Raw genomic sequence first — 25,222 nt, 5'->3', positions numbered from 1 at the left:
TGCCGCCGCTCGCTTCCTCCGGTTTCCCCTCCCTCTCTCCACCCACTCGTCGCCAACTCCCTCCACCTTCGGCCCTCCTCCCGTCCACTTCACCCTCCTCCTCCCTACAGGGACACGCACACGCGCGCGCGCACACACACACACACACACACACACACACACACACACGCACACATACACACACACCCCTCCCGTCCACTTCACCCCCTCTCTACACACACAAACACACACACACACAGGTCCCCAAGCCACCGCTGCCCCGCCTCGCAGCCTTCCCTCCACAGCCTACCCCCACTTCGTCCTCGCCTCCCACCTCCTGCCCTGCTTCCTCTCCCAACCACCTCCACCCTGCTATCCCTCCCCAGGCCCCATCCCCGCCTCTTTCCTCCTCCTTCTCCCGCCTAGTCCTCTGCACTCTGAGCGTGCACTCCTGCACAGTTTTGCTCCTTCGTCACGTCACTGTGGCTGAATTCGCCTCCCCTCCTAAGCCTGGTGGACTAACTCCTAGGGCGACCCTCTTCTCCGACCACTGCTTTGCATACCTGACCACATACTGGGCACTCAGCTGGCCCTCACTAACTTCTAGGAGTAAGACTGTGAAACTACTGGACGGGCTTTAGCTTGGAGGTGTGCTGAGTATGGACTTCCTGCTTCCTTCCTTCGGCCTTGAAATGGGAGATTCAAAAAAAAAAAAAAAAAAAAAAAAAAAAGACCATAAAAGTATTTCTCACCTTCTTCTCACTTTCTTCTTCAGTGCCTAAATTCAAGACTTCTCAGACTCCTTCTAACCCCGCTCTGATGCTTTTCTCTCTCCCCCTGCTACACAAACCTCGCTGGTTCTCTCCCTCCTTCCCTCCTTCCCTTCTTCTCTCCCCCCCCCCCCCCCCCCCCCGCCTTCCGACAACAGCACGCCTTCAGTGATAGACTAGTTGGAGAAGAAGCTTCTCCTGACCTCTTTCCCTCCCCACCCCACCCCCTCCAAAGAGAGAGAGCAGCTGCTTCCTAACCCCGCCTTGGAAAGAACAGCCAGGAAAAGTGAGCGCTAGCTGGGTCCAGGGGGCCCCTCTTCTCTGCCGCTTTCTACCTCGTGGCTGGGCTGGCTCTTCTAAGGACCAGTAATTAAAGAAAGAACTATTCAGAATGTACCTCATATTGGTTTAATATTTATTAGAGACTCACATAAGTTAGAAGAATATCCAGAAAAACCACAGTTAGGCACCTTGCCTAGGAAACACTTTCAGATGTTGGCTGTATGTCAGTCTTAAAATGTAAAATACAGTCTACTGTATTGTCAGGCCAATACCATCCCATCCTTTGCAACCTAACAAATAACAGCCAGGCAAGCTTGTCTGACTTCAAGCTTTTCGAAGCATCCACCATAGGCAAGATGTTTTTCAAGAGGCTAATTAATAAAGATTGGCAACAAACAAGAATCAGTTCAAAGGCACTTGGCCCTCTCCAGGTGTTTTGCTAAATTTCAGCAATATGACAAAGAATGAAGCCAGGGAGCTCCTAGCCTAGGAATGTAACATCTGGAGGCCTCAAGTTCCTTATCTTCAAAGAAGAATGACAATATAGCTCTCAGTGATGGCTTCCTTAATCTCTCTCATTTCCATTCTGACCCTCAGTAAGCAACTTGGCCTAGCCACTCCCATGTGTGCAAAATGACTGTCTTTAGTGACTGGAACCAGGCCAACTTCCTGACCTAAACCACAAATTCCTTCTTTTTTCTTTTCTTTCTTTTCTTCTTTTTCTTTCTTTTTTTTTTTTTTTTGTAGGTAGACAAAGTGAGTTTTCCTTCTTTTTAATTTTTTGTATTATGTATGCATGAGTGTTTTGACTGCATGTATGTCTGTGTACCACTTGCGTCCCTGGTGCCCACAGGGGACATTGGGGAGCCACCATGTTGTTGTTGAGGAATCATACCTAGGTCCTCTGCAAGAGTAGCCAGTGTTTACAACCTCCCCAGATGTTTTTTGAATGTACATTCTGGGCTGTACAGAGGGCTCAGTGGTTAGCAGTATGCTAGTCTTACAGATGATCTGAATACCTAGCATTCATATGGCAGCTTATGACTTTCTGTACCTCCAGTTCCATGGTGCACAAACATACAGGCAAGCAAAGCATCCATACACATAAAATAAAAATAAATGAATCTTTAAAAAAAATTAAAAGATGTACATTCTAACTAACCCTATTTACTTTTGTAGTCTAAAATAATTTGCTCAACCTTTCATGGTTTCTATTTCTTATCTATTAATTGAAAGATAATGTTATCTAATTCAAAGGGTTATGCACATTCAAATGAGTTGAATTCTGTAAAACATTATTTAGTATCTGATACAAGGAACGTATCCACTAAATACTACCTGTTGTTAACAATCCAGGCATTTGCATGTGCCTTTAAGTGTGTGGGCACATACACACCAATTCTATGCCTTCCCCCACATCTTCAGAAACAAGCCACACTCCAAAACCCACAGAAAATCACACTCTTCTCAGTCCCCCACCCAGTCTCCAGCTCTCTCCCTCCTCCAACTTCTATAGCATTTGTTGCCTGCACTACTTATTTTATTCTGAATCACATACTGCTTCCCATTGTTCTCTCTGTGAGTCCTGCCTCCCACTCTCAGCTCCTTGACAGCATGGGTGGGTCTTAATGTTTTCTACACAAACATACCCCTCAGCACCTAACAGAGTGACATATAGTAAATACCAAATAAGTACAAAGAAAGTGTTGTCCCCATAGGTAAAGAGACAAGGAAGAAACGAACAAAATGATGGGTCAAATTTTACAAACAACAACAAAAAAAATCTTCTAGACATTACTTTGTTGGGAGAACCTGTTTATCTCCAAACATTGACAAGAAGAAGCAAATTTTGCTTTTTAAAGGGAGCATTTTTTAAAATTATTTTACTTATTTATTTATTATGTGTGAGCACAGGACACTCAAGTACCATGCCATGTGTTTCGAAGCCTGAGGACCCAGAGTCATTTGTCTCCTGTCACCGTGTAGGTCCCAGGAGTCCAAGTCAGATCTTCAGGCCTGGCGGCAAAGTGCCTTTCTTTACCTGCTAATCCATCTCACTGGCTTTTAAGGAAGTCCTAGTGGCCCACAGTGAAGAGAGAACCTGGTATGCACTAGCAGTTTGAGCAGTTCAGAGCAGTTGCAAGAGAGGTTGCTATGGGGCCTCTGGGGGGCAGCAGGGTAGAGGGTGACATGAGAGGAAGCTGGGCAGGAGGTGGGAGGCAGGAGTAGGCTGTGGAGGGACTGCTGTGAGGTGAGGCAGTGGTAGTTTGGAGATCACTTCCTTATGGTGGTGAAGTGGATGGGAGGAGAGAGTAGGATGGAGAGAGTTGGTATTGGGGGGGGGGGTGGCAGTTCCTGTGTCTTGTTTTTTTGTTGTTTGGTTTTTGTGAGACAGGGTCTACCTCTATAGCCCAGGCTGTCCTGGAACTCAGGTTCATAGATGAAGTTGGCCTGAAATGCACAGATCTACCTACCTCTGCCACCTGAATGTTGTTGGCCTTAAAGACTTGCAAGTCTACCTGGCTTCTTGGGGAGATTTTTGCAGTCTCTGAGAAACCTGAAACCTGCTGGCCATAAAAGGGTATAATTCTATGAACTCTGCCTCCCTGTCCTCTCAGACCTGTTTGAATCCTAAGATAGACAGTTAATCTCCTGATTTGGTGGCATGAGTCACCTCTCTGCTTGTAGAAACAATCATGTAAATTCTTTGGGCCAAAGTGACTTTCCAGTTAGGAGCTCAGATGACCTACTGAAGCATGTCGGTAGCAGCCAGTGCCTTCGCTTTTATTAGACTCTCAAGTTAAACTTGAACATGTAACTTTCTCCTTCTGTAATTCATTCTTTGAGTAATCTACTTCTGCCCTTCTGTCTACAATGAAACTTTCTTTTGCGTAGCTATTTCTTCCCAATTGCAACATTTCCTCCCAGAGGGGGAAGGAAGGCTCTTACAAGGCTGGGAAAGACTCAGAAAGTTGACAAGATTCTCAAGACTACCTCCCAAGGTTAGGTACACAGTAAACACTATTGTTCGTAAGGGTAAACTCCAGTCCGATTCCCTACAAGTTGTGCAGTGGAAGTCCAGGGATGTAGCTTGAACTGTGTCATCACCCACGCTGGGGTGGGCTTTTCACTGATGCAGCTGCTTTTGAGTCATCCATGTGCCTGTGAGTAGGCCCAGAGAAACTCCTGAGTTCACTAAGCTAGATTTCAGTGGAATGATGTTTTTTTAGTCTATCATGAATGCCTTATCTGAGATGAAGAGATATTTGCCCACATCTCCCCCAGGAAAAGGCACACAACAAACCTGCATGTCAAATGCTAGCAAAAAAACAATGTACAATCCTGATGTTCTGTGAAGTACTAACAGGAATAATAAACTGCATGTGTATAGAGAAGACTGAAGAAGCCTTTGTCTGGGTCTGTCTGCTTTCTGTTTCTCCCCCTCCCATTCATTCAACACCAGCATTCATTCCCTATAGTCAGGGAGCCTCTGTAATGTGCAGAAGAATGTTCTGGACCTGTGAGCAATTCTTGCCCTGAAGGAGCTTAAGATCCACCCTACAGAGCACTTATAAACAAGGTTAATATAACAATACTTGGTGTGAGGAGTGCTATAAAGCCAAGCAGATAAAAGCAAATCCTGCCTGTATGAGGGAGCTACACAGGTTAAGATGTGGGAAGCAACAAAAATTCAAGGGTAGAGCTGCATGTTGTGATACTTATCCCTAATCCCCAAAAGCAGGAGACTGAGGCAGGATCATCAGGGATTTGAGGCCAAATTGTATAGCACAGCCTGTCTGAGGGCAGCTGGGGCTCTGTAGCAAGATCCTGTCTCATTGCAAAACAAAATTGAAAATCCAGGATGTAGGGAACCAAGGGAACCATGACTGAATGTGTAAAGAACAAATAAAGTCCTAAGTGAGAATGTATTGGTGACCTGGGCTTGTCAAGGACCCAATGTTTCAGATCCATGCAAATGGCAAAGCCTTTCTCTGGTCCAAATACAAGTGTTGACTAATGATTGGCCAATATGTGAAGAAAAAAAAACCTGCAGCTTCTTCCTGCTTGTTGTTTACAGCATGAGACTGTTCACTTAGAGACATCTCCTGCTGAGGTTAGCTAACTCTTCCTCCCTGTTCTGTACATAATAAACAAGCTGAGGTTCTGGGTTGTTGCTGTAGTTGGCACCACCCCATCAGATTCCATTTGACCCCAGCTTTTCTGTGTCTGTGTCTGCCCTTTCTTCATTCCCTTGTCACCCACAGTCAGGTCAAATCCCAGTCAAGCTGGATGTGGCACAGGAGTAGTTCAAACAAAGCTAAAGTCATCTGTAGCTCTTTGGAGGTGCAGATAAATCTAATCCCATGGTGATCAGCTGTGACTCTTGGAGAGAAGTCTTGGGCTGGAGAGAAGGCTCAGCAGGTAAAAGTGCTTGCTACGAAGCCTGACTACCTAAGTTTGATCCTAGGGATTCCCACGGTGTTAGGAGCCGCGGTGAGCATGACAACATTCACCATTACAAGATGTCGCGGGCATCCGATGCTCCCACAAGTAAACAACTAAACTGCGCAGGCGCAAGAGGCAAAAGTGCGCCAAGCCACTGCCCATCCTGGGGCATAATATGGGGTGATGAGTGAACAGCCAATCAGAAGTGAACACGTCACTCTAGGGTACATATAGCAGTGCCTTTCCCGGGCTTGGGGTCTTCCGCTTCAGCTGATACAAGAATAAAGCCTCGTTGTAGTAACTACCCGAACACTGCCTCCCGTGTCTCTCTTGCGGGCGAGGGGACTCGGAAGGGGCGCGGAACACCACGGTAGGAAAAGAACCAATTCCTGCCATTTGCCCTCTGACTTCCACAAGTGTACTGTGGTATACACATGTTCTCAAATGCATGTGTGCACATACACTCAAATAAATATGTAAATGTAATAAAAACTAAATGCAAGAATTGGTTCATACCTCAGGCCAATCAGACCAATAGAATCAGAAAGCAAGCAAACAAACAAACAAGACAGAAAATCACTAGCTTAGTCACTAAAGTTAGAAAGTCTATAGGCTGTGGATTTGGCTAGTGGTACAGTGGTGCTTGCCTAATATACAGGGCCCTGTATTCCATACTCAGCCCCCACCTCCCCCTACACACACACATAAAAAAGGGACTAGCAAGATAGCTCAGTGGGTATAAAGGTGTTTGCCACTAACATTTACTACCTAAACTAGCTGAGTTCAATCCCTAGGACTTACATGTTAGAAGGAGAAGTTTGACTTCTGCTGACTTCTAACCAACACATACATATGATGTGACATGTGGATACGTGCACATGCACAAAAAATAATAAATACATAAATGCAATAAAATAGTCTTAAATTTTAATTATGGATGACCAAACACAATTAAGTGGTCTGGTGCCTCACTCAAATTATCTTACTTAAACTTTGTGACCAAACAGCCTGAGATAGTCACTATACACACACACACACACACACACACACTTCCTAATTTTATAATTCCTATTTTACAGACAGAAAGTTAGAAACTCAGATCATACTGGCTCCAAATGCTACAGTTCAAATTTTGTTCCAAATCTGCAAGCTCTAAAGCTAGTGACCTGAACATATATACAATATCGCCTCTCAGGGGACCTTGGCACAGAGACAGTACTTCAGAGGCTCTTAGGAAAAGAGATGGCTAGCTATCTGTAAAAAGATCACTGCATTTATTTTTTTTTCTTTCTATCGAGGGCGACCTGACATCCATTAAGATGCATTATTAGTCTTAAGTGTACAGCTTGGTGAGTTTGACAAATGTATACACCCCCTGGAATCACGATTCAGATCTTCCTGCACACCTTCCAATCAATCCTCACCCCTAGAGGTAACTATTGCTCTGATTTCCATCACTATTCATGTGGCCTATCTTTGAATGCCATACAAATGAAATCATTTTGCTATTGTTACTGACTCCTTCTGCTCAACATTCTATCTCCTAAGTTCATCAAAACATTCTTCTCTCTCTCTCTCTCTCTCTCTCTCTCTCTCTCTCTCTCTCTCTCTCTCTCTCCCTAGCTCATCCTGTCCCTGTCCCTCCTTCTCTTTTGGGAAAAGGTCTCACATTGTAACATAGGCCAGATTGGAACTATGTAGCCCCAACTTGTGGCAGTTCTCCTGCCTCAGGCTCTGTATTCTGTAGTACTGTAATGACAGATGTGAGCCACAGTGACTAAAATCATGTGTGTGGTTTTTTTTTTAAATTTTGTTTAAAACAGTGGCTTTTGTATTGTTTGTTGTTTACTCCCCTTTGTGATAAGATCGAATTATGTAACCCAGGCTAGCCTGGAGCTCCAACTCTTCTTGCTGCCAGCTCCTGAATGGATTTCAGGTGTATACCATCATGCCCCGCCAGATCAGGTCTTATGCTCAGAAATGAATGCTGAATGTGGGAGATGCTAAACTTACCATACTCAGGATCCAACTAGCACAGGGCTTTACTAAAACTGCTGGGAAATATTGGTTCTGGGAAGTCCTTCTCCACTCCCACGCCCCTGGATCTTTGGTTCCAGTGGTGTTCTCATAGATGATACTATGAACATAGTCTCCATAGCATAGTCTCATAGAACCACCCTGCTAATACATCAACCTTACACATCATGGCAAACAACAGAATACTGTTCTCCCAAGTAAATGCAAGACGTATGCTACACGGAGTTCAGCATTATGGACTTTGGGATCACGCGAAGATCTTTTTTATTTCATTTATTTTTACTTTTATTGTTTCTTATAAGAAAGAATACTGATCCTCACAGCTTCTGATCCAAGATCACAATATTTGGCTTAGAGGTGTCTGTGAGGGCTATGTAAAAAAGTGCATTCCCAGTACAATGTTTTGGTTGGAGTTTGTCTCCCAAGGTTTCATATGTTGGAGGTTGAGTCCTCAGTGGAGTAATATAGGAGAAGGAATGGGACCTTTAAGAGGTGAGACCTAGAGGAAGGTCCATAAGTCATTGGAGGACTTGCCCTGAGTAAAGATTTAACTAGTTCTTGAGCAACTCTACCTTAACTCTTGAGAGAGGGGTTCTTTAAAAAGGAGCAAGCCTAGCTATAGACACTCTCTCTAGTTCCCTGTCTAACCACATGATCACTTCCTCAGACATGAACTTGAACTGTGTGTCCTGAGGCCTTTGCCTGGGCCATCTCCATGTTGTTTAAACTTTCAACTTCAAAACTGTAAGGCAAACAAACCTCTTTTCTTTATAAAGTGTGCTTCCCTCAGGTACTTCTTTATAATTACAATAAAGGTATCTTTCTTCCAAATAAACAACTCCCACCCATCAAAGATGAACTTAAAATATCCTGGCTGTCTCCAAAACACCACCAATAGAGACTGCTACTCTCCCTGTCCTTCCTTCATCCTCCCATCTTGAACAAATCCTGGGCTTGCCTTCACTCCTTCACTAAAACAGGGTCTTGTTCAAGTCTAACCTTGAACACATGATCATGCTGCCTCTGACTCCAGAGTGCTAGGGTTACAGGTATGCACCACAACATTCCGAGCAAATATGCAGACTTTCTAAATCCACACTCAAAACCATGGAACCATGTTAAATGGGTTTAGTCATGGGCATGGTGATGGATGGTTCAGGCCTCTATCTCCAGCACTCAGGAGACAGAGGCAAGCAGATCTCTGTGAGTTTAAGGTCAGCCTGGTGGAAAATAGTGAGTTCCGGGCCAGCCAGATCTATATAGTCTCAAAAAACTAAAATAAATAAATAAATAAATAAATAAATAAATAAATGGCTTCAGTCATGTTGATGCAGCTTTATTCTTTCTGTTTCCCTCCATTCAACATCTTCAATGGAGGTAAAGGTTACTTGGGCTCTTATTACCAGCAGAATTCTTTAATGTACAGCTATGATGTAGGGCAGCCATAGAGTATATGCTTGGATACATATGCCGCTGGTTTGAATTCCCAGTACCTAAAAGGAAATATTAAGGAAAAAATCAGTTGAGAGAGAGAGAGAGAGAGAGACAGAGAGAGAGACAGAGACAGAGACAGAGACAGAGACAGAGACACACTTCACATTTTGTTTCCCGGCTTGTTTTATCTATTTGATCTTACTATATTATCTGAGTTTGCCTCAAAAGCCCAGACTTGACCAACTGATCCTCCTGCCTCAGCCTCCCAAGTACCTGGGACGACAGATGTGTGCTACCATGCCCTTCTCTGGCTTTGTCTCATTTTGTGGTGTCAGGGATCAATCCCAGGACCATGTGCACGCTGTGCAAGTGCTTTACCACTGAGCTCTACTGGTTTGCTGCCTGGTTTGCAAGCTTTTCAAACTGTCTACAACCATCTCCTTCCACATCTAAACTTCATTCCTGGGTCCAGCTATCAAGCAAACTTCTCTAGATGGTTACCTAACATCCTGTGGGTGTTTTGTTTGTCTCTTTTACTCTTTAGATCTCTGACTTCTAACCTAATTGAGCCTTTCATCAGTGATTTTTTACTCACTCCTCACTATACCCTTGATAAAACAGCTATGAAGATTAACCTTCGTTGTTGAATTGAGTGAATTTTTTTTTTTTTGATACGGGGTCTCTCTACATAGCTGTGACTTCCCTGAACTCACTATGTAGACAAGGTTATCCTTGAACTTACAGAGATTTGCCTGCTCCTAACTCCCAAATACACCTGGCAGAATTGAATGTGTTTAGAAAACACTTAGGTACTTTGGAGCATGTCTGTAAAGGCATTTCCAAAGAGTACTGAGCAGGGAAATCTAGCCCTATCTATAATGGACACTATATCACGCTGACTAGGGGCCCAGACTGAATAAAAATGTAAAAATGAGAATGCTTAATGAATGCTGCATTCCTTCTCTGCCTCTGACAATCTACATGGTGAAAACAGCGGCCTCACACTCCCACTGTTGCATCTGCAAGCCTTTGCCACCGCCTTGCCTTCCAAGTCAAGATGGACTACATCTCCATCAACCACGTGCCAAATGACATGCTTTCTTAAGTTGCTTCCTGGCAGGTGTATGTCCAGAGTGACAAGAAAAGTTACTAATTCAAGCGTAGAGACACTAGTTAAGACAAAGTTTGTCTTAAGAGATACAAACTACCCAGGCTCAAACCTTGGGTCCTTGACTTGCCTAACCCATTTCCTGCTCTGCTTTCCTCATAGTTAGAAGTAAGATACAACTCTTAACATCTCCGTGTTTTTACAAGAATATTCCCAGAATAAATAATATTCTATACATACACAAAGGTTTTTTTTTTGTTTTTTTTTTTCATTGTTGGGTTTTTGTTTGTTTATTTTGGGTTTTGTTGTTTGTTTGTGGTTTTGAGAGAGGGTTTCTCTGTATAACCCTGGCTATCCTGGAACTCACTGTGTAGACTAGACTGGCCTTGAACTCAGAGATCTGCCTGACTCTGCCTCCTGAGTGCTGGGATTAAAGGCCTGTGCTACCACCAACGCTCGGTGTTGGTGTTTGTTTGTTTGTTTGTTTGTTTAACAGTCTCACTGTGTATTTCTTGGATGTCCTGGAACTTGTTATGTACACAAGCTACCCAGTAACTCACAGAGATCCACCTGACTCTGCCTCCCAAGTGCCAGGACTAAAGGCATGTACTATCATTCCAGCATACATAGAAGGCTTTTTAGCAATATTGCTGACCTATCAGCTCCAAAGATGACTGCTATCAGCGAATCTTACAGTATTAGGACAAGGTTATGCTTTCAAAGGGAAACTATTTTAGCTATATATGTTATATACATATTATAATAATGTTGATGTAACCACTAAAAAGGTACTTTAGTATGATGGAAAGCAACTTTAAAAACACATGGACACTCTTAAACCTTTTATTTATAATCTAGAATGAGCAGACTACGTTGAAGCAAAGATAAAGACTAACAAATTATTCTTCAAGCTTCCAAATGTAAACTTTCCTTGATTCCATTTATCAACTGTCACTGATGAAACATTTTCTTGGCTGACAGTCCTGAACTACTACTGACCTTGTCGTCGGGAATTCAAGTTGGCATTATTTGGCTACTTACATCAGCAAGCTGTGAGGTGGCTGTCTTTCTTCCAGGCATTTTAAGAAAAGTCTATGGTTAAATGTCATGAGGTCAAGCAGAGCCCAAAAATGTTGCTGAGGAAAAGCAGAGAACCTTTTAGGATTTACTGTGCTCTTGCCATGGTCCAGGAAAGCCTGGTTGGACAGCATCACTATGTCATTGAAACATCAGTGGTCCTTCCTTATACGCAGGGAATTCATTCCAAGACCCACAAGGACCCATATAATTCATGATGTTCATGTTTCTTTCCTGTTCATACACAAATGTGATGTCTTTTCCATCAGAACTAAGTACTTACTATTCACTATGGCCATAGATTTTTGCAGTTTGAGGCATGAGAACAAAACTAACATGAATTTCTCATTCTTTCTTCACAGTTTCACAGGTAGACTTATTTTTACCATAGATCTTAGCAATCTCAGCATGTTTTTTTTTCTCCTTTCCATTGGCATGCAATTTATTTCTTATCATGTCAAGGAATTTTGTCTTTTTTTTTTTTTTTTTTTTTAGCTGATCATGAAGGTGAACACCTGTAATTCATGTACTTGGGAAGCCGAAGCAGAAGGACCAGGAGTTAGAGGGTCTCCTGAATTGCATATTGAGAATTTCTTTAAATAAAACAACAACACAGCCTTTCCCTGTTCAATTTAAAGGAAGCTTTTTGAAGCTTTTCTTTTCATATCTAAATAGCAGCTGATGGGCCAGGAAGATGGTGCATTGGGTAAAAGCATTTACCTTATAAGCCTTGTGATTTCAGTCTGATTCCTGAACCTGAACCCATTGAACCCACTGGAAAGAGAGAGCTGACTCCCAAAAGCTGTTCTCTGATGTTCACATGCATGCTGTGGCATGTGAACATTCTCATTAACACACACACACTAATAATAATAATGATAATAATAATAGTAAATTTTAAATTGTAGCGTTAATATGCTTGCACATTGGAACCATTAAGTAAAAATAGGACTCACTTGAACACAAGCACTGTGATACCAGAATAGTAAATGGGGAACCTGCAGTCAATGTGTTAAGGGATTGTTTTCATGTCCTGGGTAGGGTAGAAAGGAATACTGTGAAATCTAAAAATTCTACTCAGAAAAGTGTGCAATGTAAAACTTAAAAACTGTTTCCTTCTGGAATTTTCCTTTAATATTACTGGATTGAGACTGATCATAGGTGACAAACTTCAAAAAGCTGCATCAGAGAGAAAGAAGCGGGACAGACCATTGAACCAGACACCAGAGTTGGTTCAACAAACAGCCATCTTTGGGCCTCTCTTTTCTCTTTTAGAATCTAATAGACTTTCATTCACTCACCTCTGAATTCCCTTCTAGCTTTAATAATACTCTTTTAAAACAACTAGGAAAATTAGTGTGAAAAATCTGTCCTTACAAATTTACGCTGCAAGTTGACAACTTGGATTTCTAGCTCATTTTTCTCTCTTCTGTCTAGACCATGATACATTAATGAAGTAATGGCTTCATTGGATACAGATGTAAACTGATTAGTTCCAGACCAAGTTAGCCACAGATACATAGAAGATGGAAGGGCCTGTACCTTTGTTGTTGTTTTGTTTTTTGTTTGTTTGTTGTTTGTTTGTTTGTTTTTAGAGACAGGGTTTCTCTGTGTAGCCCTGGCTGCCCCGGAACTCACTCTGTAGACCAGGCTTGCCTGGAACTCAGAAATCTGCCTGCCTCTGCCTCCCAAGTGCTAGGACTAAAGGTGTGCACCACCACTGCCCAGCCAAGCCTGTACCTTCTTAAAGAAGATTCATTTCTACATGGGCTATTTTCTCACATCCTTTGTTGTTACCATTATTGAGATAAACATGAATTGAGTGTCGCTATATTCCAAGAAACATGTTCAAATAAGTATAACTAAAATTTCAAGCATTAGGACAAACAGACACACGCACGTGCATGCACGTACACACACCACACCACACTCTTCGTTTTCGCTGAGATTGAATGCTGCAAGAAATATTTTACATCCCGGATGCTGAAAGTATGCATGGCAGAGTGCTTGCCTAGTATGTCCAGAGCCTTGAGCTTGATTCCCAGCCCCCACATAAAACCAGAGATTGTGATCCACATTTGTAGTGCCACCACTAGGGAGGAAGAGACAGTGAGACCCAAATTTCATGAACCAGTTACACAGTTCAGTTTGAAGATACCCAGGAAGGGAGATCCTGTCCCCACTGCACCCCCTCCCCCCAAATAGGTGTTTTGGTTCATGGATCAATATTTGAATAACAAAGTAAATGAACAATTTGAATCTAAATCAGAGAAGTGAGTTCTAGTGTTTACTGATGACGAGCTCTTGCAAGCCTAGGCATGTGGCTTAACCACTCAGAGCCCCCTTTCCTTATACAAGATGTATTATTCACAGTGTTTGCCTTGCAGCGTGATTGTGAGGTTCAATGTGGTAGGATGTGTGTGAGGTATCTGGCAAGTAAGTCACTCAATAACTGTTTACTCTCCGTCCTCTTCCCTTTAAATTCCAAATACTCATGTCTTCATCAGGAGGCAAAAATAAAATCTACCCTAAGTGGATCATGATTTCTGTTCAACACCCTTTCACCTCTATAGCCTTAGGTAGAACTAAAATCGTATCCTGCCTCAACATGGCGGAATGTTATTAGAAACCACATACTTTCCTGCAGGGGAGGAAGAAGAAAAGCAAAGAGAAATCCAAGCATCTGTTACATGTGCAATTGATTTGGAGTTGTGGGCAAGCTGGCAGTTTGTAGTTGCTCTTTTTCTGGATCGGAGTGCTGTTAGAAATCAATATGCTGAAAGCGCTTTTAGAAAACTCACATGGGAACCCCTGGAGGATTCTGAGAGCAGTTGGCTGCATCCTTGACAGCTTTAGGCAAGTCCCCTCTCCTAACCTGCTACACTGTTTGCAAGCTTTGAGTGTGGGGCTCAGTCTCTTCCCTCTTCCAAGGAAGGATAAAGCTAACAGCCCCTCCTCAAGGACTCAAGAACTTCATGGCTGCCTGCAGCAGTAGAGTCAGACAAGGAAAGCAGACAGACTCATTCACTTGAGAGTACTAAGGGGGATTAATAACAGTATCCCCTCCTGCAGTGAACTAAACAATCTCTCCTGCTAGGAGCTGAAGTCAGAACTTTGCGAGGTATGTATGCTACCCCTGAGTCACATGCCTAGCTCCTCTTCTGAGAATTAAGGAGGAAAAACACTGAAGTAGCAACCAGTTTCCAAAGTTACACTTGGATCCTTCTCTAATCCTGTTCCTAAAGGACAAACCTCATAGTAGCAATCATGTATTAAGTATCTACATGCTAAATCATCTCAGACCTGGATGAGACTGAAGGAGAGGGAGGAGAAAGGGAGAGGAAAGAGGAGAGAGGAAGGAAGGGAGGGAAAGAGAGAGATGGGGAGAGCTGCTTTAAGTGAGTACAAGGGCATGTTTCTAGAGCAGATATGTCTAAAATCACAGCACGACTAGCTAACCTCACATCATCCTCCCTCTTGCTCAGAGACTCATATGGCCTGTGGCTCTTTGCATCATGACTGATGAGGTGTTAAAGATCAGGCTGTAGAGAGGTGTTCAAACTCTGCTGTTAGGGGCTGGGTAGAGACAAGCAAACAGGCCACAGGTGTTTGGATCCAATATCTAGCCTCATTATTTGAACCATCTGAGCACTTTTCTACTGCCTCCTATGATGAAAATTAAAATATTTTCTTTTTTACTTATTGCTTTAAATCAGGAAACAACTTGGCGCTTTCGTGGCCTCATCTGCATCTGCTTTCAAAACAACACTTGGGAATTAACTATCTTTGGAGCAATTCCCTCTTGAACAGGGTTCTCCAGAATTTGATAGATTTGTTTCTAAGGAAACAGGCAGGAAAACCAGATGAATTGAGAGATAGGTGGGTCCTCATTTTGTGCTTGGTTTGATTGCCCTTTAGCATGTACATCACACACACACACACACACACACACCACACACACCATGCACATACACTTCCACCCACACACATCAGAGATACATGAAATGAACATTTATACTCATTCTTAGTTAATCTCTACGAATCCCAGCTACATCCTCCATCTCGTGCAGAGCCTTAATTTCAGGGTTACTTCCTGCCACCTTCCTCCATCCTGTTTCTTCAGGAACCTTCCATCTGTTCCTTCCTCCAGATTGCATCTTCAGATGGCCACCTTCCCTTGTGAGGGATACACAGCACAGTGTGTGTGTGTGACCCACACAGCTTATGTAATGCTATCGATCCAAGGAACAAATATAGAGTCCATGATTTTTTCCATATTTGATAGTTCCTCTAATCTGGTTAGAACACTTTGTAGGAACTCTGTAGGAAAAAGTGCAGTTTGTCATCAAGGCAGGTAAATAACAGGCTGTGGAGATTGTGTGAGACTCAGATGCAACTTTTCTGTTTCTTCCTTTGAAACAGACCATTTGTGTGTGTGGGGGTATGTGGAGACCAACAGCCAATGTCTAGTGTCTTCATCAATTGTTCTGAACTTTATTTTTTGAGACAAAGTCTCTCTCTGAACCAAGAGCTTGCATATACAGACTGGTTGTGGAGCAAACCCTAGGAATCCTCCTTATCTCTGCTTCACCAGGAGGATTACAGGCCACTGAACCAAGGTTTTTTTTTTTTTTTTTTTTTATTCACTTTGCATCCCGCTCTCTGCCCCACTCCGGGTCACCCCCTCCCACAATCCTTCCTCCATTCCTCTTCTCCTCCTCTGAGTGGTTGGGGGCCCTTGGGTATCCTCCTACCTTGGCACATCAAGTCTCTGTGGGGCTATGCACATCCTCTCCCATCGAGACCAGACAAGGCAGCCCAGCTAGAAGAATATGTCCCATGAACAGGCAGCAGCTTTTGGGATAGCCCTTGCTCCAGGTGTTCAGGACCCACATGAAGACCATTTGCTACATATTTGCCACACCAAGTTTTTTTTAAAGTGAAAGCTGGGCATCCTTTTATTTAGCTGAGCCATCTCCCCAGACTTGCCATGTGCCATCTTTGACAGTCTATTTATAATATTATATAGATATAATCATGAGCAGGAGAGTAAGGAATCCTTAATTGGTCATTTTTTAAAGACAGGTCTTGATTTATAACCTAAATTGGCCTCTATCTTTTGATCCTCCTGCTTCAGTCTCCTGAATGCTGGGATTATGGGTAGGAGCCACGTCACCACCTTCTTGTTAATTATGCTTTAAAAATCAAATACAGGTGAGGCTGCAGCTCAGCAGTAGAGAGCTCACCTAACACATGTAAGGTCCTGGACTCTTCCCTGCAGCACACACACACACACACACACACACACACACAGGGGAGAGTAGTTCTGTGATCATGCACTCAGCAAACATATACAAGGCTCCAGGTAAAATCTAGAATAAAAAAAAAAAGGATAAAAAATAAAAACAACTAAATAATATACTACTACTAATAATATCATTAGTATTTTTTACATTTACAATTATATGTGGATCTAAATTAGTTCAAATCAAAAGGTTTAAAGCAGTAGACAATGCCCTAGGTGTGTGTGTGTGTGTGTGTGTGTGTGTGTGTGTGTATGTGTGTGTGTTTGAATTTTTTGTTTTTGTTTGGTTTTTAAGACAGAGTTTCTCTGTATAACAGCTCTGGCTGTCCTGGAAAGATCTTTGTAGACCAGGCTGGCCTCGAACTCCTAAAGATCTGCCTGCTTCGGCTTCCCAGGTGCTGGCATTAAAGGCATGAACTACCACATCCAGCTAGTTTGCTTTCTATAGCTGTAGCATACCTGTGAGAAGTCAGAGGGAGACTTGTAGGAGTCACTTCTGGTTCTTTCCTTCTACCATGTGGGAGCTGAGAGTTGAACTCAGGTTTCCAAGTGCCTTTACCTGCTCAGCCATTTTGCTGACCCTAGAACTGCCACCCCACCCCACTCCAGGGCTTCCTTATGTCATACTGATTAGCTTGGATCTCTCTATGTAAACCAGGCTAGCCTTGAACTCATAGGGATCTGTTTAGTTCTCCCTGTCCAGTGCTGAGACCAAAGAAAGATACTTATCAGTGTCTTTCCTAGATCCTTGGGGTGTTCTTTTAGTCTTCTCAATTCTTTTCTTTCTTCCCTTTCTTTCTTTCCTTCTTTGTTTCTTTCTTCCTTCCTTTCAACTCATTTTTTCCTTATAGAGGCAGGTTTTCCTTATGCTAGGCAAGTTCCCTACTACTCACCTGCACCCACAGCCCTGGCATTGCTGATTTAACTGCAGTCAATTTTGTTCCCTTCATTTGGCTCCACAGCAGTCACTAAAGCTTATTAAAAGACAGCCACATCAGCAATTGAGACTGATTATATCAACTGCACTCTACACACAGAGGTGTGTGCCCCCAAAATATTGATTTTAGAAAAATGGGATTTATCAGGATTCTAGGGCTATTTGCCTCTGCTGGGATTGCTCCCAGTGTGGTCAGCCTGTCGCTTTTCTCATCCTTTCCTGACACATCATCTCAAGATTGAATTTCATCTTGTTTTCTATAGGAGACAGAACAGGCTTGCCTGGAAAGAAAACATCCCTGGAGAGATTAGACTCTGACTAATTCTCATTTCCAGTATCTAAAGGCAGAGGATTAGATTTAAAAATGAATAACATAATGTCGTGCTCCCATTGTATACTGTATGAGCTCTCTTAATATATGGCATGTTTAATGGAGGCCAGCCAAGGTGCTGATAGCCAAGGAGAAGATAGATGCTGTGAGTGCTATACTGTCACATGCCCTGCAAACATAGGAGGAGGACAAGAGGCATAACAGCTTCATAACAAAAAAAAATATTTCCAGGTTCTCTTGGTGCTTAGAAATAAGCATTTAAAGTCACAAGTTCAAATGTGTCTCTATCTGTTTCTGACTCGTGTACATATGTATCTATATGTATACATATATGTGTGTGATTGCATGTGTGTGCGTGTGTGTGTGTTCACATGTAAGTGTGCATCACGGCATGCACATGGAGGACAGAGAAGGATCCCGGGTGACAATTCTCGATTTCCACTTGGTTCGAGGCAGGGTCTCTTGTGTTGTTTGCTGTTGCATGTGCCAGGCTAGCTTATCTACGAGCTTCTGGAGAGTGCCCTCTTTTTAATTCCTACCTCATTGTAAGAGCACCAGGAAAATAGTGTGCCATGGTGCCGAGCTTTATGTCGGCACTCATGCTTATGCAGAAATCAGTTTTCCTACTGAGCCCACTTCCCAGCTCCTAAAGTATGTTTTTATGGTTTCAATGTGAAATGTTTCCCACAGACTCATATATTTCAGCAATTGGTCCCAGATGATTAAAACTGTTTTGGCAGGTTATGGAATATTTTAGACATGAGACATAGCTTTTAGCATTAAGGCCATATGGAAGGGGCCAGTTAGTTGTAACCCTGTCTCACGTCTGGCCCAAGGGCTTTACTTCTTCATCCACCCAGATTTGAGCAAGCTGCCTTATGGTTTTTGCTACCTTGGACAGGAGCCAGTCTCCCATGATGCCTTTCCCAACATGAAATTATGAGTGAAAATAAATCCTTCATCTCCTAAGTTTTTTTCTGCCAGGTATTTTGTCCCAGTGACTAAAGAAGTGATTCATATACGTGTGGTCACATAAATATGGATAGGAAAGACAGATTCACCTCTGGGTAAGCAGCCAAACAGTAATATTTAACATTTAAGCAGAATAAGCCTGGGTGCTGTGATTAGGACGTGAAATGCCCTTCACCAGCACATATGTTTGAACACTTGATGCTCAACTGTTAGCATTAGTTTGGAAAGATATGGAAACCAGAAAAGGCAGAAACTAGCTGGAGGAAGTGAGTTATGGGGAGAGGTAGACTAGAAGTTTTCTAGCCAAGTCCACTTTCCTGTCCAATCTCTCTGCTTCCTGTTCGGCTGAGATAGAAGGAATTCAGGAGTTCCAAGCTACAAACTCCTGCCACCAGGAATCCAGATGTTGCCCCAACTTCCTTGCCCTGAGACAATTTCACTCCCTTAAAACTGTGATCCAAAATAAGCCCTTCCTTCCTTTGTTTCTTATCCTTATCTTTTTATCACAGTAACAAGAAAAATAACTAATGAGCTGAGTTTTCACTTTCTGTTTTTTTTTTTTTTTTTTTTGGTAAGGTGTGCACTTTTATTAAAATGGTCTCAAGTCAGTGTACAGGCCAGCCCTGGCTGCCTCAATATGTCAGCCCACTCCCAGGGAGACCAAAGCCTTCATACATCAAGTTGGGGGGACAAAAAAGGGGAGGGGATCATGATGGCTGACCATTCAGAAATTAAAAACAAAAATGAAGTATTAAGGCCCAAGATTTAAAAAAAATATTTTTTGCAGTACATAATTTACACAGAAGCAATGCTGTCACCTTCCCCAGTATGGACTCAGGGCATGGACTCCGCCATCCTCCTCTTAGGAGTTGGGGTGGCTTTTGGGAGGGTGAGGGACTTCCTGTAACCACTTATCTCATAGGTACTTGGAATGACAATTTAAAAAAACAAAATGTACAATCAAAGTCCTCAGCCACATTGTAGAACTTGGGGGATGTTTGCTCCAACTGACTGCTGTCGCCTTCACCGTTCCAGTTTTTAAATCCTGAGTCAAACGCCCCAAAACAAAACAAAAAACTTTAAAAAAAAATTTAAAAAAGAACAACAACAACAACAAAAAAAAACAAAGCCATGCCAATGTCTCGATTTTTTTTTTCTGCACAAGTTAGGTTTTGTCAAAGAAAGGGTGTAAAAACGCAGCTCAGTAACAGTCCGCCTAGAAGCATTTGCGGTGCATGATGGAGGGGCCGGACTCATCGTACTCCTGCTTGCTGATCCACATCTGCTGGAAGGTGGACAGTGAGGCCAGGATGGAGCTACAGATCCACACAGAGTACTTGTGCTCAGGAGGAGCAATGATTTTGATCTTCATGGTGCTAGGAGCCAGAGCAGTGATCTCCTTCTACATCAAGTCAGCAATGCCTGGGTACATGGCGGTGCTACCAGACAGCACTGTGTTGTCATAGAGGTCTTTACGGTTGTCAACGTCACACTTCATGATAGAATTGAATGTAGTTTCGTGGATGCCACAGGATTCCATACCCAAGAAGGAAGGCTGGAAAAGAGCCTCTGGGCATCGGAACCGCTTATTGCCAATAGTGATGACCCGGCCATCAGGAAGCTCATAGCTCTTCTCCAGGGAGGAAGAGGATGCGGCACTGGCCATCTCCTGCTCGAAGTCTAGGGCAACATAGCACAGCTTCTCTTTCATGTCACACACGATTTCCCTCTCAGCTGTGGTGGTAAAGCTGTAGCCACACTCAGTCAGGATCTTCATGAGGTAGTCTGTCAGGTCCCGACCAGCCAGGTCCAGACGTAGCCCTCATAGATGGACGCAGTGTGGGTGACCCTGTCTCAGGAGTCCATCACAATGCCAGTGGTACGACCAGAGGCATACAGGGACAGCACAGCCTGGATGGCTACGTACATAGCTGGGGTGTTGAAGGTCTCAAACATGATCTGGGTCATCTTTTCACAGTTGACCTTCAGGGGGGCCTCGGTGAGCAGCACAGGGTGCTCCTCAGGGGCTACACGCAGCTCATTGTAGAAGGTGTGGTGCCAGATCTTCTCCATATTGTCCCAGTTGGTGACAATGCCGTGTTCAATGGGGTACTTCAGGGTCAGGATGCCTCTTTTGCTCTGGGCCTCGTCTCCCACGTAGGAGTCCTGACCCATACCCACCATCACACCCTGGTGCCTAGGGCGGCTCACAATGGAGGGGATGACAGCCCGGGGAGCATCATCGCCCGCAAAGCCGGCGGAGCTGTTGTTGACTCCGATCGCAGCGATATCATCATCCATGGCGAACTGGTGGCAGGTGTGGACCGGCGACGGAGGAGCTCTTCCTGTTTGTTTCAGACACAATTGTAGCATCTTTTACTGATCGACTCTTATATCAGTTTTCTTCTGCCGGGCAGTGGTGGCTCATGCCTTTAATCCCAGCACTTGAGAGGCAGAGGCAGGTGGATTTCTGAGTTCGAGGCCAGCCTGGTCTACAGAGTGAGATCCAGGACAGCCAGGGCTACACAGAGAAACCCTGTCTCTAAGTAAGTAAGTAAGTAAGTAAGTAAATAAATAAATAAATAAATAAAACAGCTTTCTTCCTTTTACTCTGTGCCCCTTTATTTCTCCTTTCTCTTCACTCAGAATGTTGTGTTTAGTTGCAAATACAGCCTGAAAAATATCCAAGTAGTGAAAGATGACTCGGACTGTCATCTTTCTCTGGGTCTGTTCATCTTTCTGGGGATAGACAATTCACCCACCCCAACAGGACCATATACTTCTCCAAGTGTTCCAGATTCTCATAGTTGAATCTTCCTGACTTGTGGCTAGCTAAGGAAAGGGGAGAACGACACTTTCCTACTCTGAAAGAATTTCTTTGATTGTTTTGCCAGCCCTACAATGGAGCCCAATTGCAATAAGGTGACACTGATATTTTGGTACTTGTATGGTGGTTTCCTACTAAATGAAACCATTCCCTCCAGGATGGAGAGGGAGGCACATGAAACTCCAATGGCAAACAGAAACCTCAGATGCCCGGGAAAGAAGAAACTTGGAAGATTCTCGAATACTGTCTCTTTATAAAGGGAATGAACAAGCACTGATGGAGGAGACTGATTCCCTGCACTGCTGAGTTGGGGACTGCTGAGCTGCCTGCAAGCTATGCAGAGAGCTCCAGGGTTTCAGCTTTCCTGAGTCATCCCCTGTGTTGATGTGGACTCCTCAGCAATGCAGCTGTTTTACAGTCATCCCTGCTCCTTCTAAGTAACCCCTCGATGTCACTCTTGTTAGCAATCCCAATACAGGTTCATTGGTTCACCAAGTTGCATGTTCTTTCTTTTTTTTCTTTTTCCTCTCTTTTCATTTATTCTTCTCTCATACAATACATCCTGACTGCATCCTCTCCTCCCTCCATCCCTCCCAACTCCCCCATTTCTTCCCTCCTCTAGATCTACTCATCCTCCGTTTCTCTTCAGAAAAGAGCAGGCCTCCCAGGGATATCAGCTGAACACAGCATAACACATTTCAGTACAACTAGGCACAAACCCTCACATCAAGGCTGGATGAGGCAAGCCAGTAGGAGGAAAGGAGTCGCCAAAACAGGCAAAGGAGTCAGAGACATCCCCTCTCCCACTGTGAGGAGTCCCACAAGCTAAGTATCCATAACATACATGCAGAAGGCTTACCTCAGGCCTCTATAGGCTCCGTGATTGTTGCTTCAGTCTCTGTGAGCCCCAATGAGTCCTGCTTAGTTGATGCTGTAGACCATGTTCTTGTGGTGCCCTTATGCCCGCTGGCTCTTATAGTCCTTCCTTTCCCTCTTCTGCCAAGTTCCTCTGGCTCTGCCTAGAGTCTGGCTTTGGGTCTCTGCATTTGCTCTCATCAGCTGCTGGATGAAGCCTCTCTGATGGCAACACTAGGCTCTGGTCTGAGTATAACCGAATAGCATTAAAAATCATTTCATTAATTTTTTTTGTTTTTGGTTTTTGAGTTTGTTTGTTTGTTTGTTTGTTTGTGTTTGGCCAGTTGTGTTTGGTTCTATCCTAGGTGTCCAAGCTATCCAGCCTTTGGTTCTTGGCCATCCAGACAATGTCAGGCATGGGTTTCTTTTCATGGTATTATCCTCAAGTCAGACTAGTAGTCATTGGTTAGTCACTCCCACAAGTACTGTGCCACCATCACCCCAGCACATCTTGCAGGTAGGACAGATTATAGGTTAAAGGTTTTGTGTATTGGTTGATGTCCCCGTCCCATCACTGGAAGCCTTTCTTAGTTACAGAAGATGACCAGCTTAGGCTTGGTATGCCACATTGTTGGAGTCCTCATTAGGGTCATACTTATAGATTCCAGAGAGTTTCTACAACACTAGGTTTCCAAAACAACCTCCAAATACACCCAATTCTAGTAGTCTCTCCATGTACTATCTTTCTCCATCCTTCTCCCCACCTCACTTAATCTCTCTTGTTCCCATCCCTGCCCCCATCCCCAGTCCCACCACCCTACCCCACCATTTCAATATCTATTCTAGTTCCCCTTCTCAGGGAGATCCATGCATCCTCTTTGAGTCCTCCTTGTTATTAGCTTCTCTGTGGATTGTAGCATGGTTATACTTTACTTTACAGCTAATATTCACTTATAAGTGAGTACATACCATGTCTGTCTGGATCTGGGTTACCTCACTTGGGATGATTTTTTTTTCTAGTTTCTTTCTAGTTTCATCCATTTGGCTGACAATTTCATGATTTTTTTTAACAGCTTAGTAATATTCCATTGTGTAAATGTACCACATTTTCTTTAGCCATTCTTTGGTTGAGGAACATTTAAGTTGTTTCCAGTATCTGTCTATTATTAATAAAGCTGCTATGAACATAGTTGAGCAAGTGTTCTTGTGGTAGGATAGAGTGTCCTTTAGGTATATGCACAAGAGTGGTATAGCTGTATCCTGAAGTAGGTCAATTCTTAACTTTCTGGGGGAACTGCCATATTGATTTCCATAGTGGCTATACAAGTTTGCATTCCCATCAGCAATGGAGGAGTGTTTCCCTTGCTCCACATTCTTACCAGCATGAGCTGTCACATGTGTTATTGATTGTAGGCATTCTGACAGGTGTAAGATGAAATCTCAAAGTAGCACGTAGAAGAATGCAAATAGATTCATATTTATCACCCTGCACAAGACTCATGTTCAAGTGGATGAATTAAAGACCTCAACATAAAACAAGGCACACTGAACCTGATAGAAAAGAAAGTAGGGAATAGCCTTGAATACATGGGCACAGGAGACAACGTCCTTAACTGAATACCAATAGCAGAGGCACTAAGACTAACAATTAATAAATGAGTCCTCGTGAAACTAAAAAAAAATCTGTAAGGCAAAAGACATTGTTAATCAGACGATGAGTCAGCCTACAGAATAGGCAAAATATTTTCACTAATTCCACATCTGACACAGAGCTAATTTCCAAAATATATAAGAACTCAGGAAACTAGACACCAACAAACTAAATAACACAATTAAAAAGAGGTACAGATCTAAACAGAGAATTCTCAACAGAGAAATCTCAAATGGCCAAGAAGCACTTAAATAATGTTCAATATCCTTAGCCATCAGGGAAATGCAAATCAAATCTTCTTTGAGATTCCCATGTACCAACTTGTGTTTTCAGACATATATCACTTTGGTCTGTCATGAGTTTCCTTTGTGGATGCATAGACATGTATTGTGTATCCCTGGGAAAATCTCTCACACACAACAGAGCTTTCCACCACTCTCACTCTCACTCCCATTGGTCAACAGTCTTGACTATTCCTTTTGGCAGATGAAAAAGAACCTACAGAAATGACTACTGCTTCTAAGATAGCTTGAACTACTATCAAGAGCAATATTAGAGGTTTGTACAAGAAAACAGGAGAGAAATAGTGTTTTCTATCAATTAAACCAATATTACAGGACAGCAACAACAACAATAAAAGCAACCACTAGCTTCTCTAATGTATTCTTCTATGACAAGTAAAAGCCAGGGGTATGAAGAGAATGCTTAGGGACCATACAATTAGCTTGGAGATATGTTTTATAGATGTAATTCTTGCCCAATCAAAAGGCACATGAAAATACTGACCTGAATTCCAAGGAAGCAAATGTTTGAATATGTCCTAGACAGTGTGGCACCAAGTGTCTGAGGGGGAGAGCTTAATGGGCAATGGTTTGTAAGTAAGAAGAGAGCTTTGATTTTCAAGAGATTGTCTTGCTATGTTTTCAAAGCCAGCTTCAAATATCTGGGTTCAAACTACCCTCCTGTCTCAGGCTCCAGAGTAGCTGAGACTACAGCCTCCTTCCACTGTGTCCAGTAGAATAAGAAAGATTTGGCTCAAATTCTAGTCCCTTCAGTTACTAGCTCCACTTAAGCTTTTAATCCCAACTCTTCTTAATGTCCAAAGAATATGATTCTCAGCTGGAAATGTAGCTCAACAGTAGAGCATTTGTTTTGGCTTTTATCTCAGCACTACAAAAATAAATAATATAGAAGAACACTTTATTTTTTCT

At 43.0% G+C, this 25,222-nt stretch overlaps 1 pseudogene; it reads right to left on the bottom strand.

Moving 5' to 3' along the window:
* Positions 1 to 19,824: 19,824 nt before the first annotated feature.
* On the bottom strand, positions 19,825 to 21,013 carry LOC117694378 (actin, cytoplasmic 1 pseudogene; annotated as a pseudogene).
* Positions 21,014 to 25,222: the final 4,209 nt, after the last annotated feature.

Source organism: Arvicanthis niloticus, chromosome X, assembly GCF_011762505.2.
Source record: "Arvicanthis niloticus isolate mArvNil1 chromosome X, mArvNil1.pat.X, whole genome shotgun sequence".
Lineage (NCBI taxonomy): Eukaryota > Metazoa > Chordata > Mammalia > Rodentia > Muridae > Arvicanthis > Arvicanthis niloticus.
Note: the sequence above shows the minus strand (reverse complement) of the source record. Positions and strands in the feature narration are given on the sequence as shown.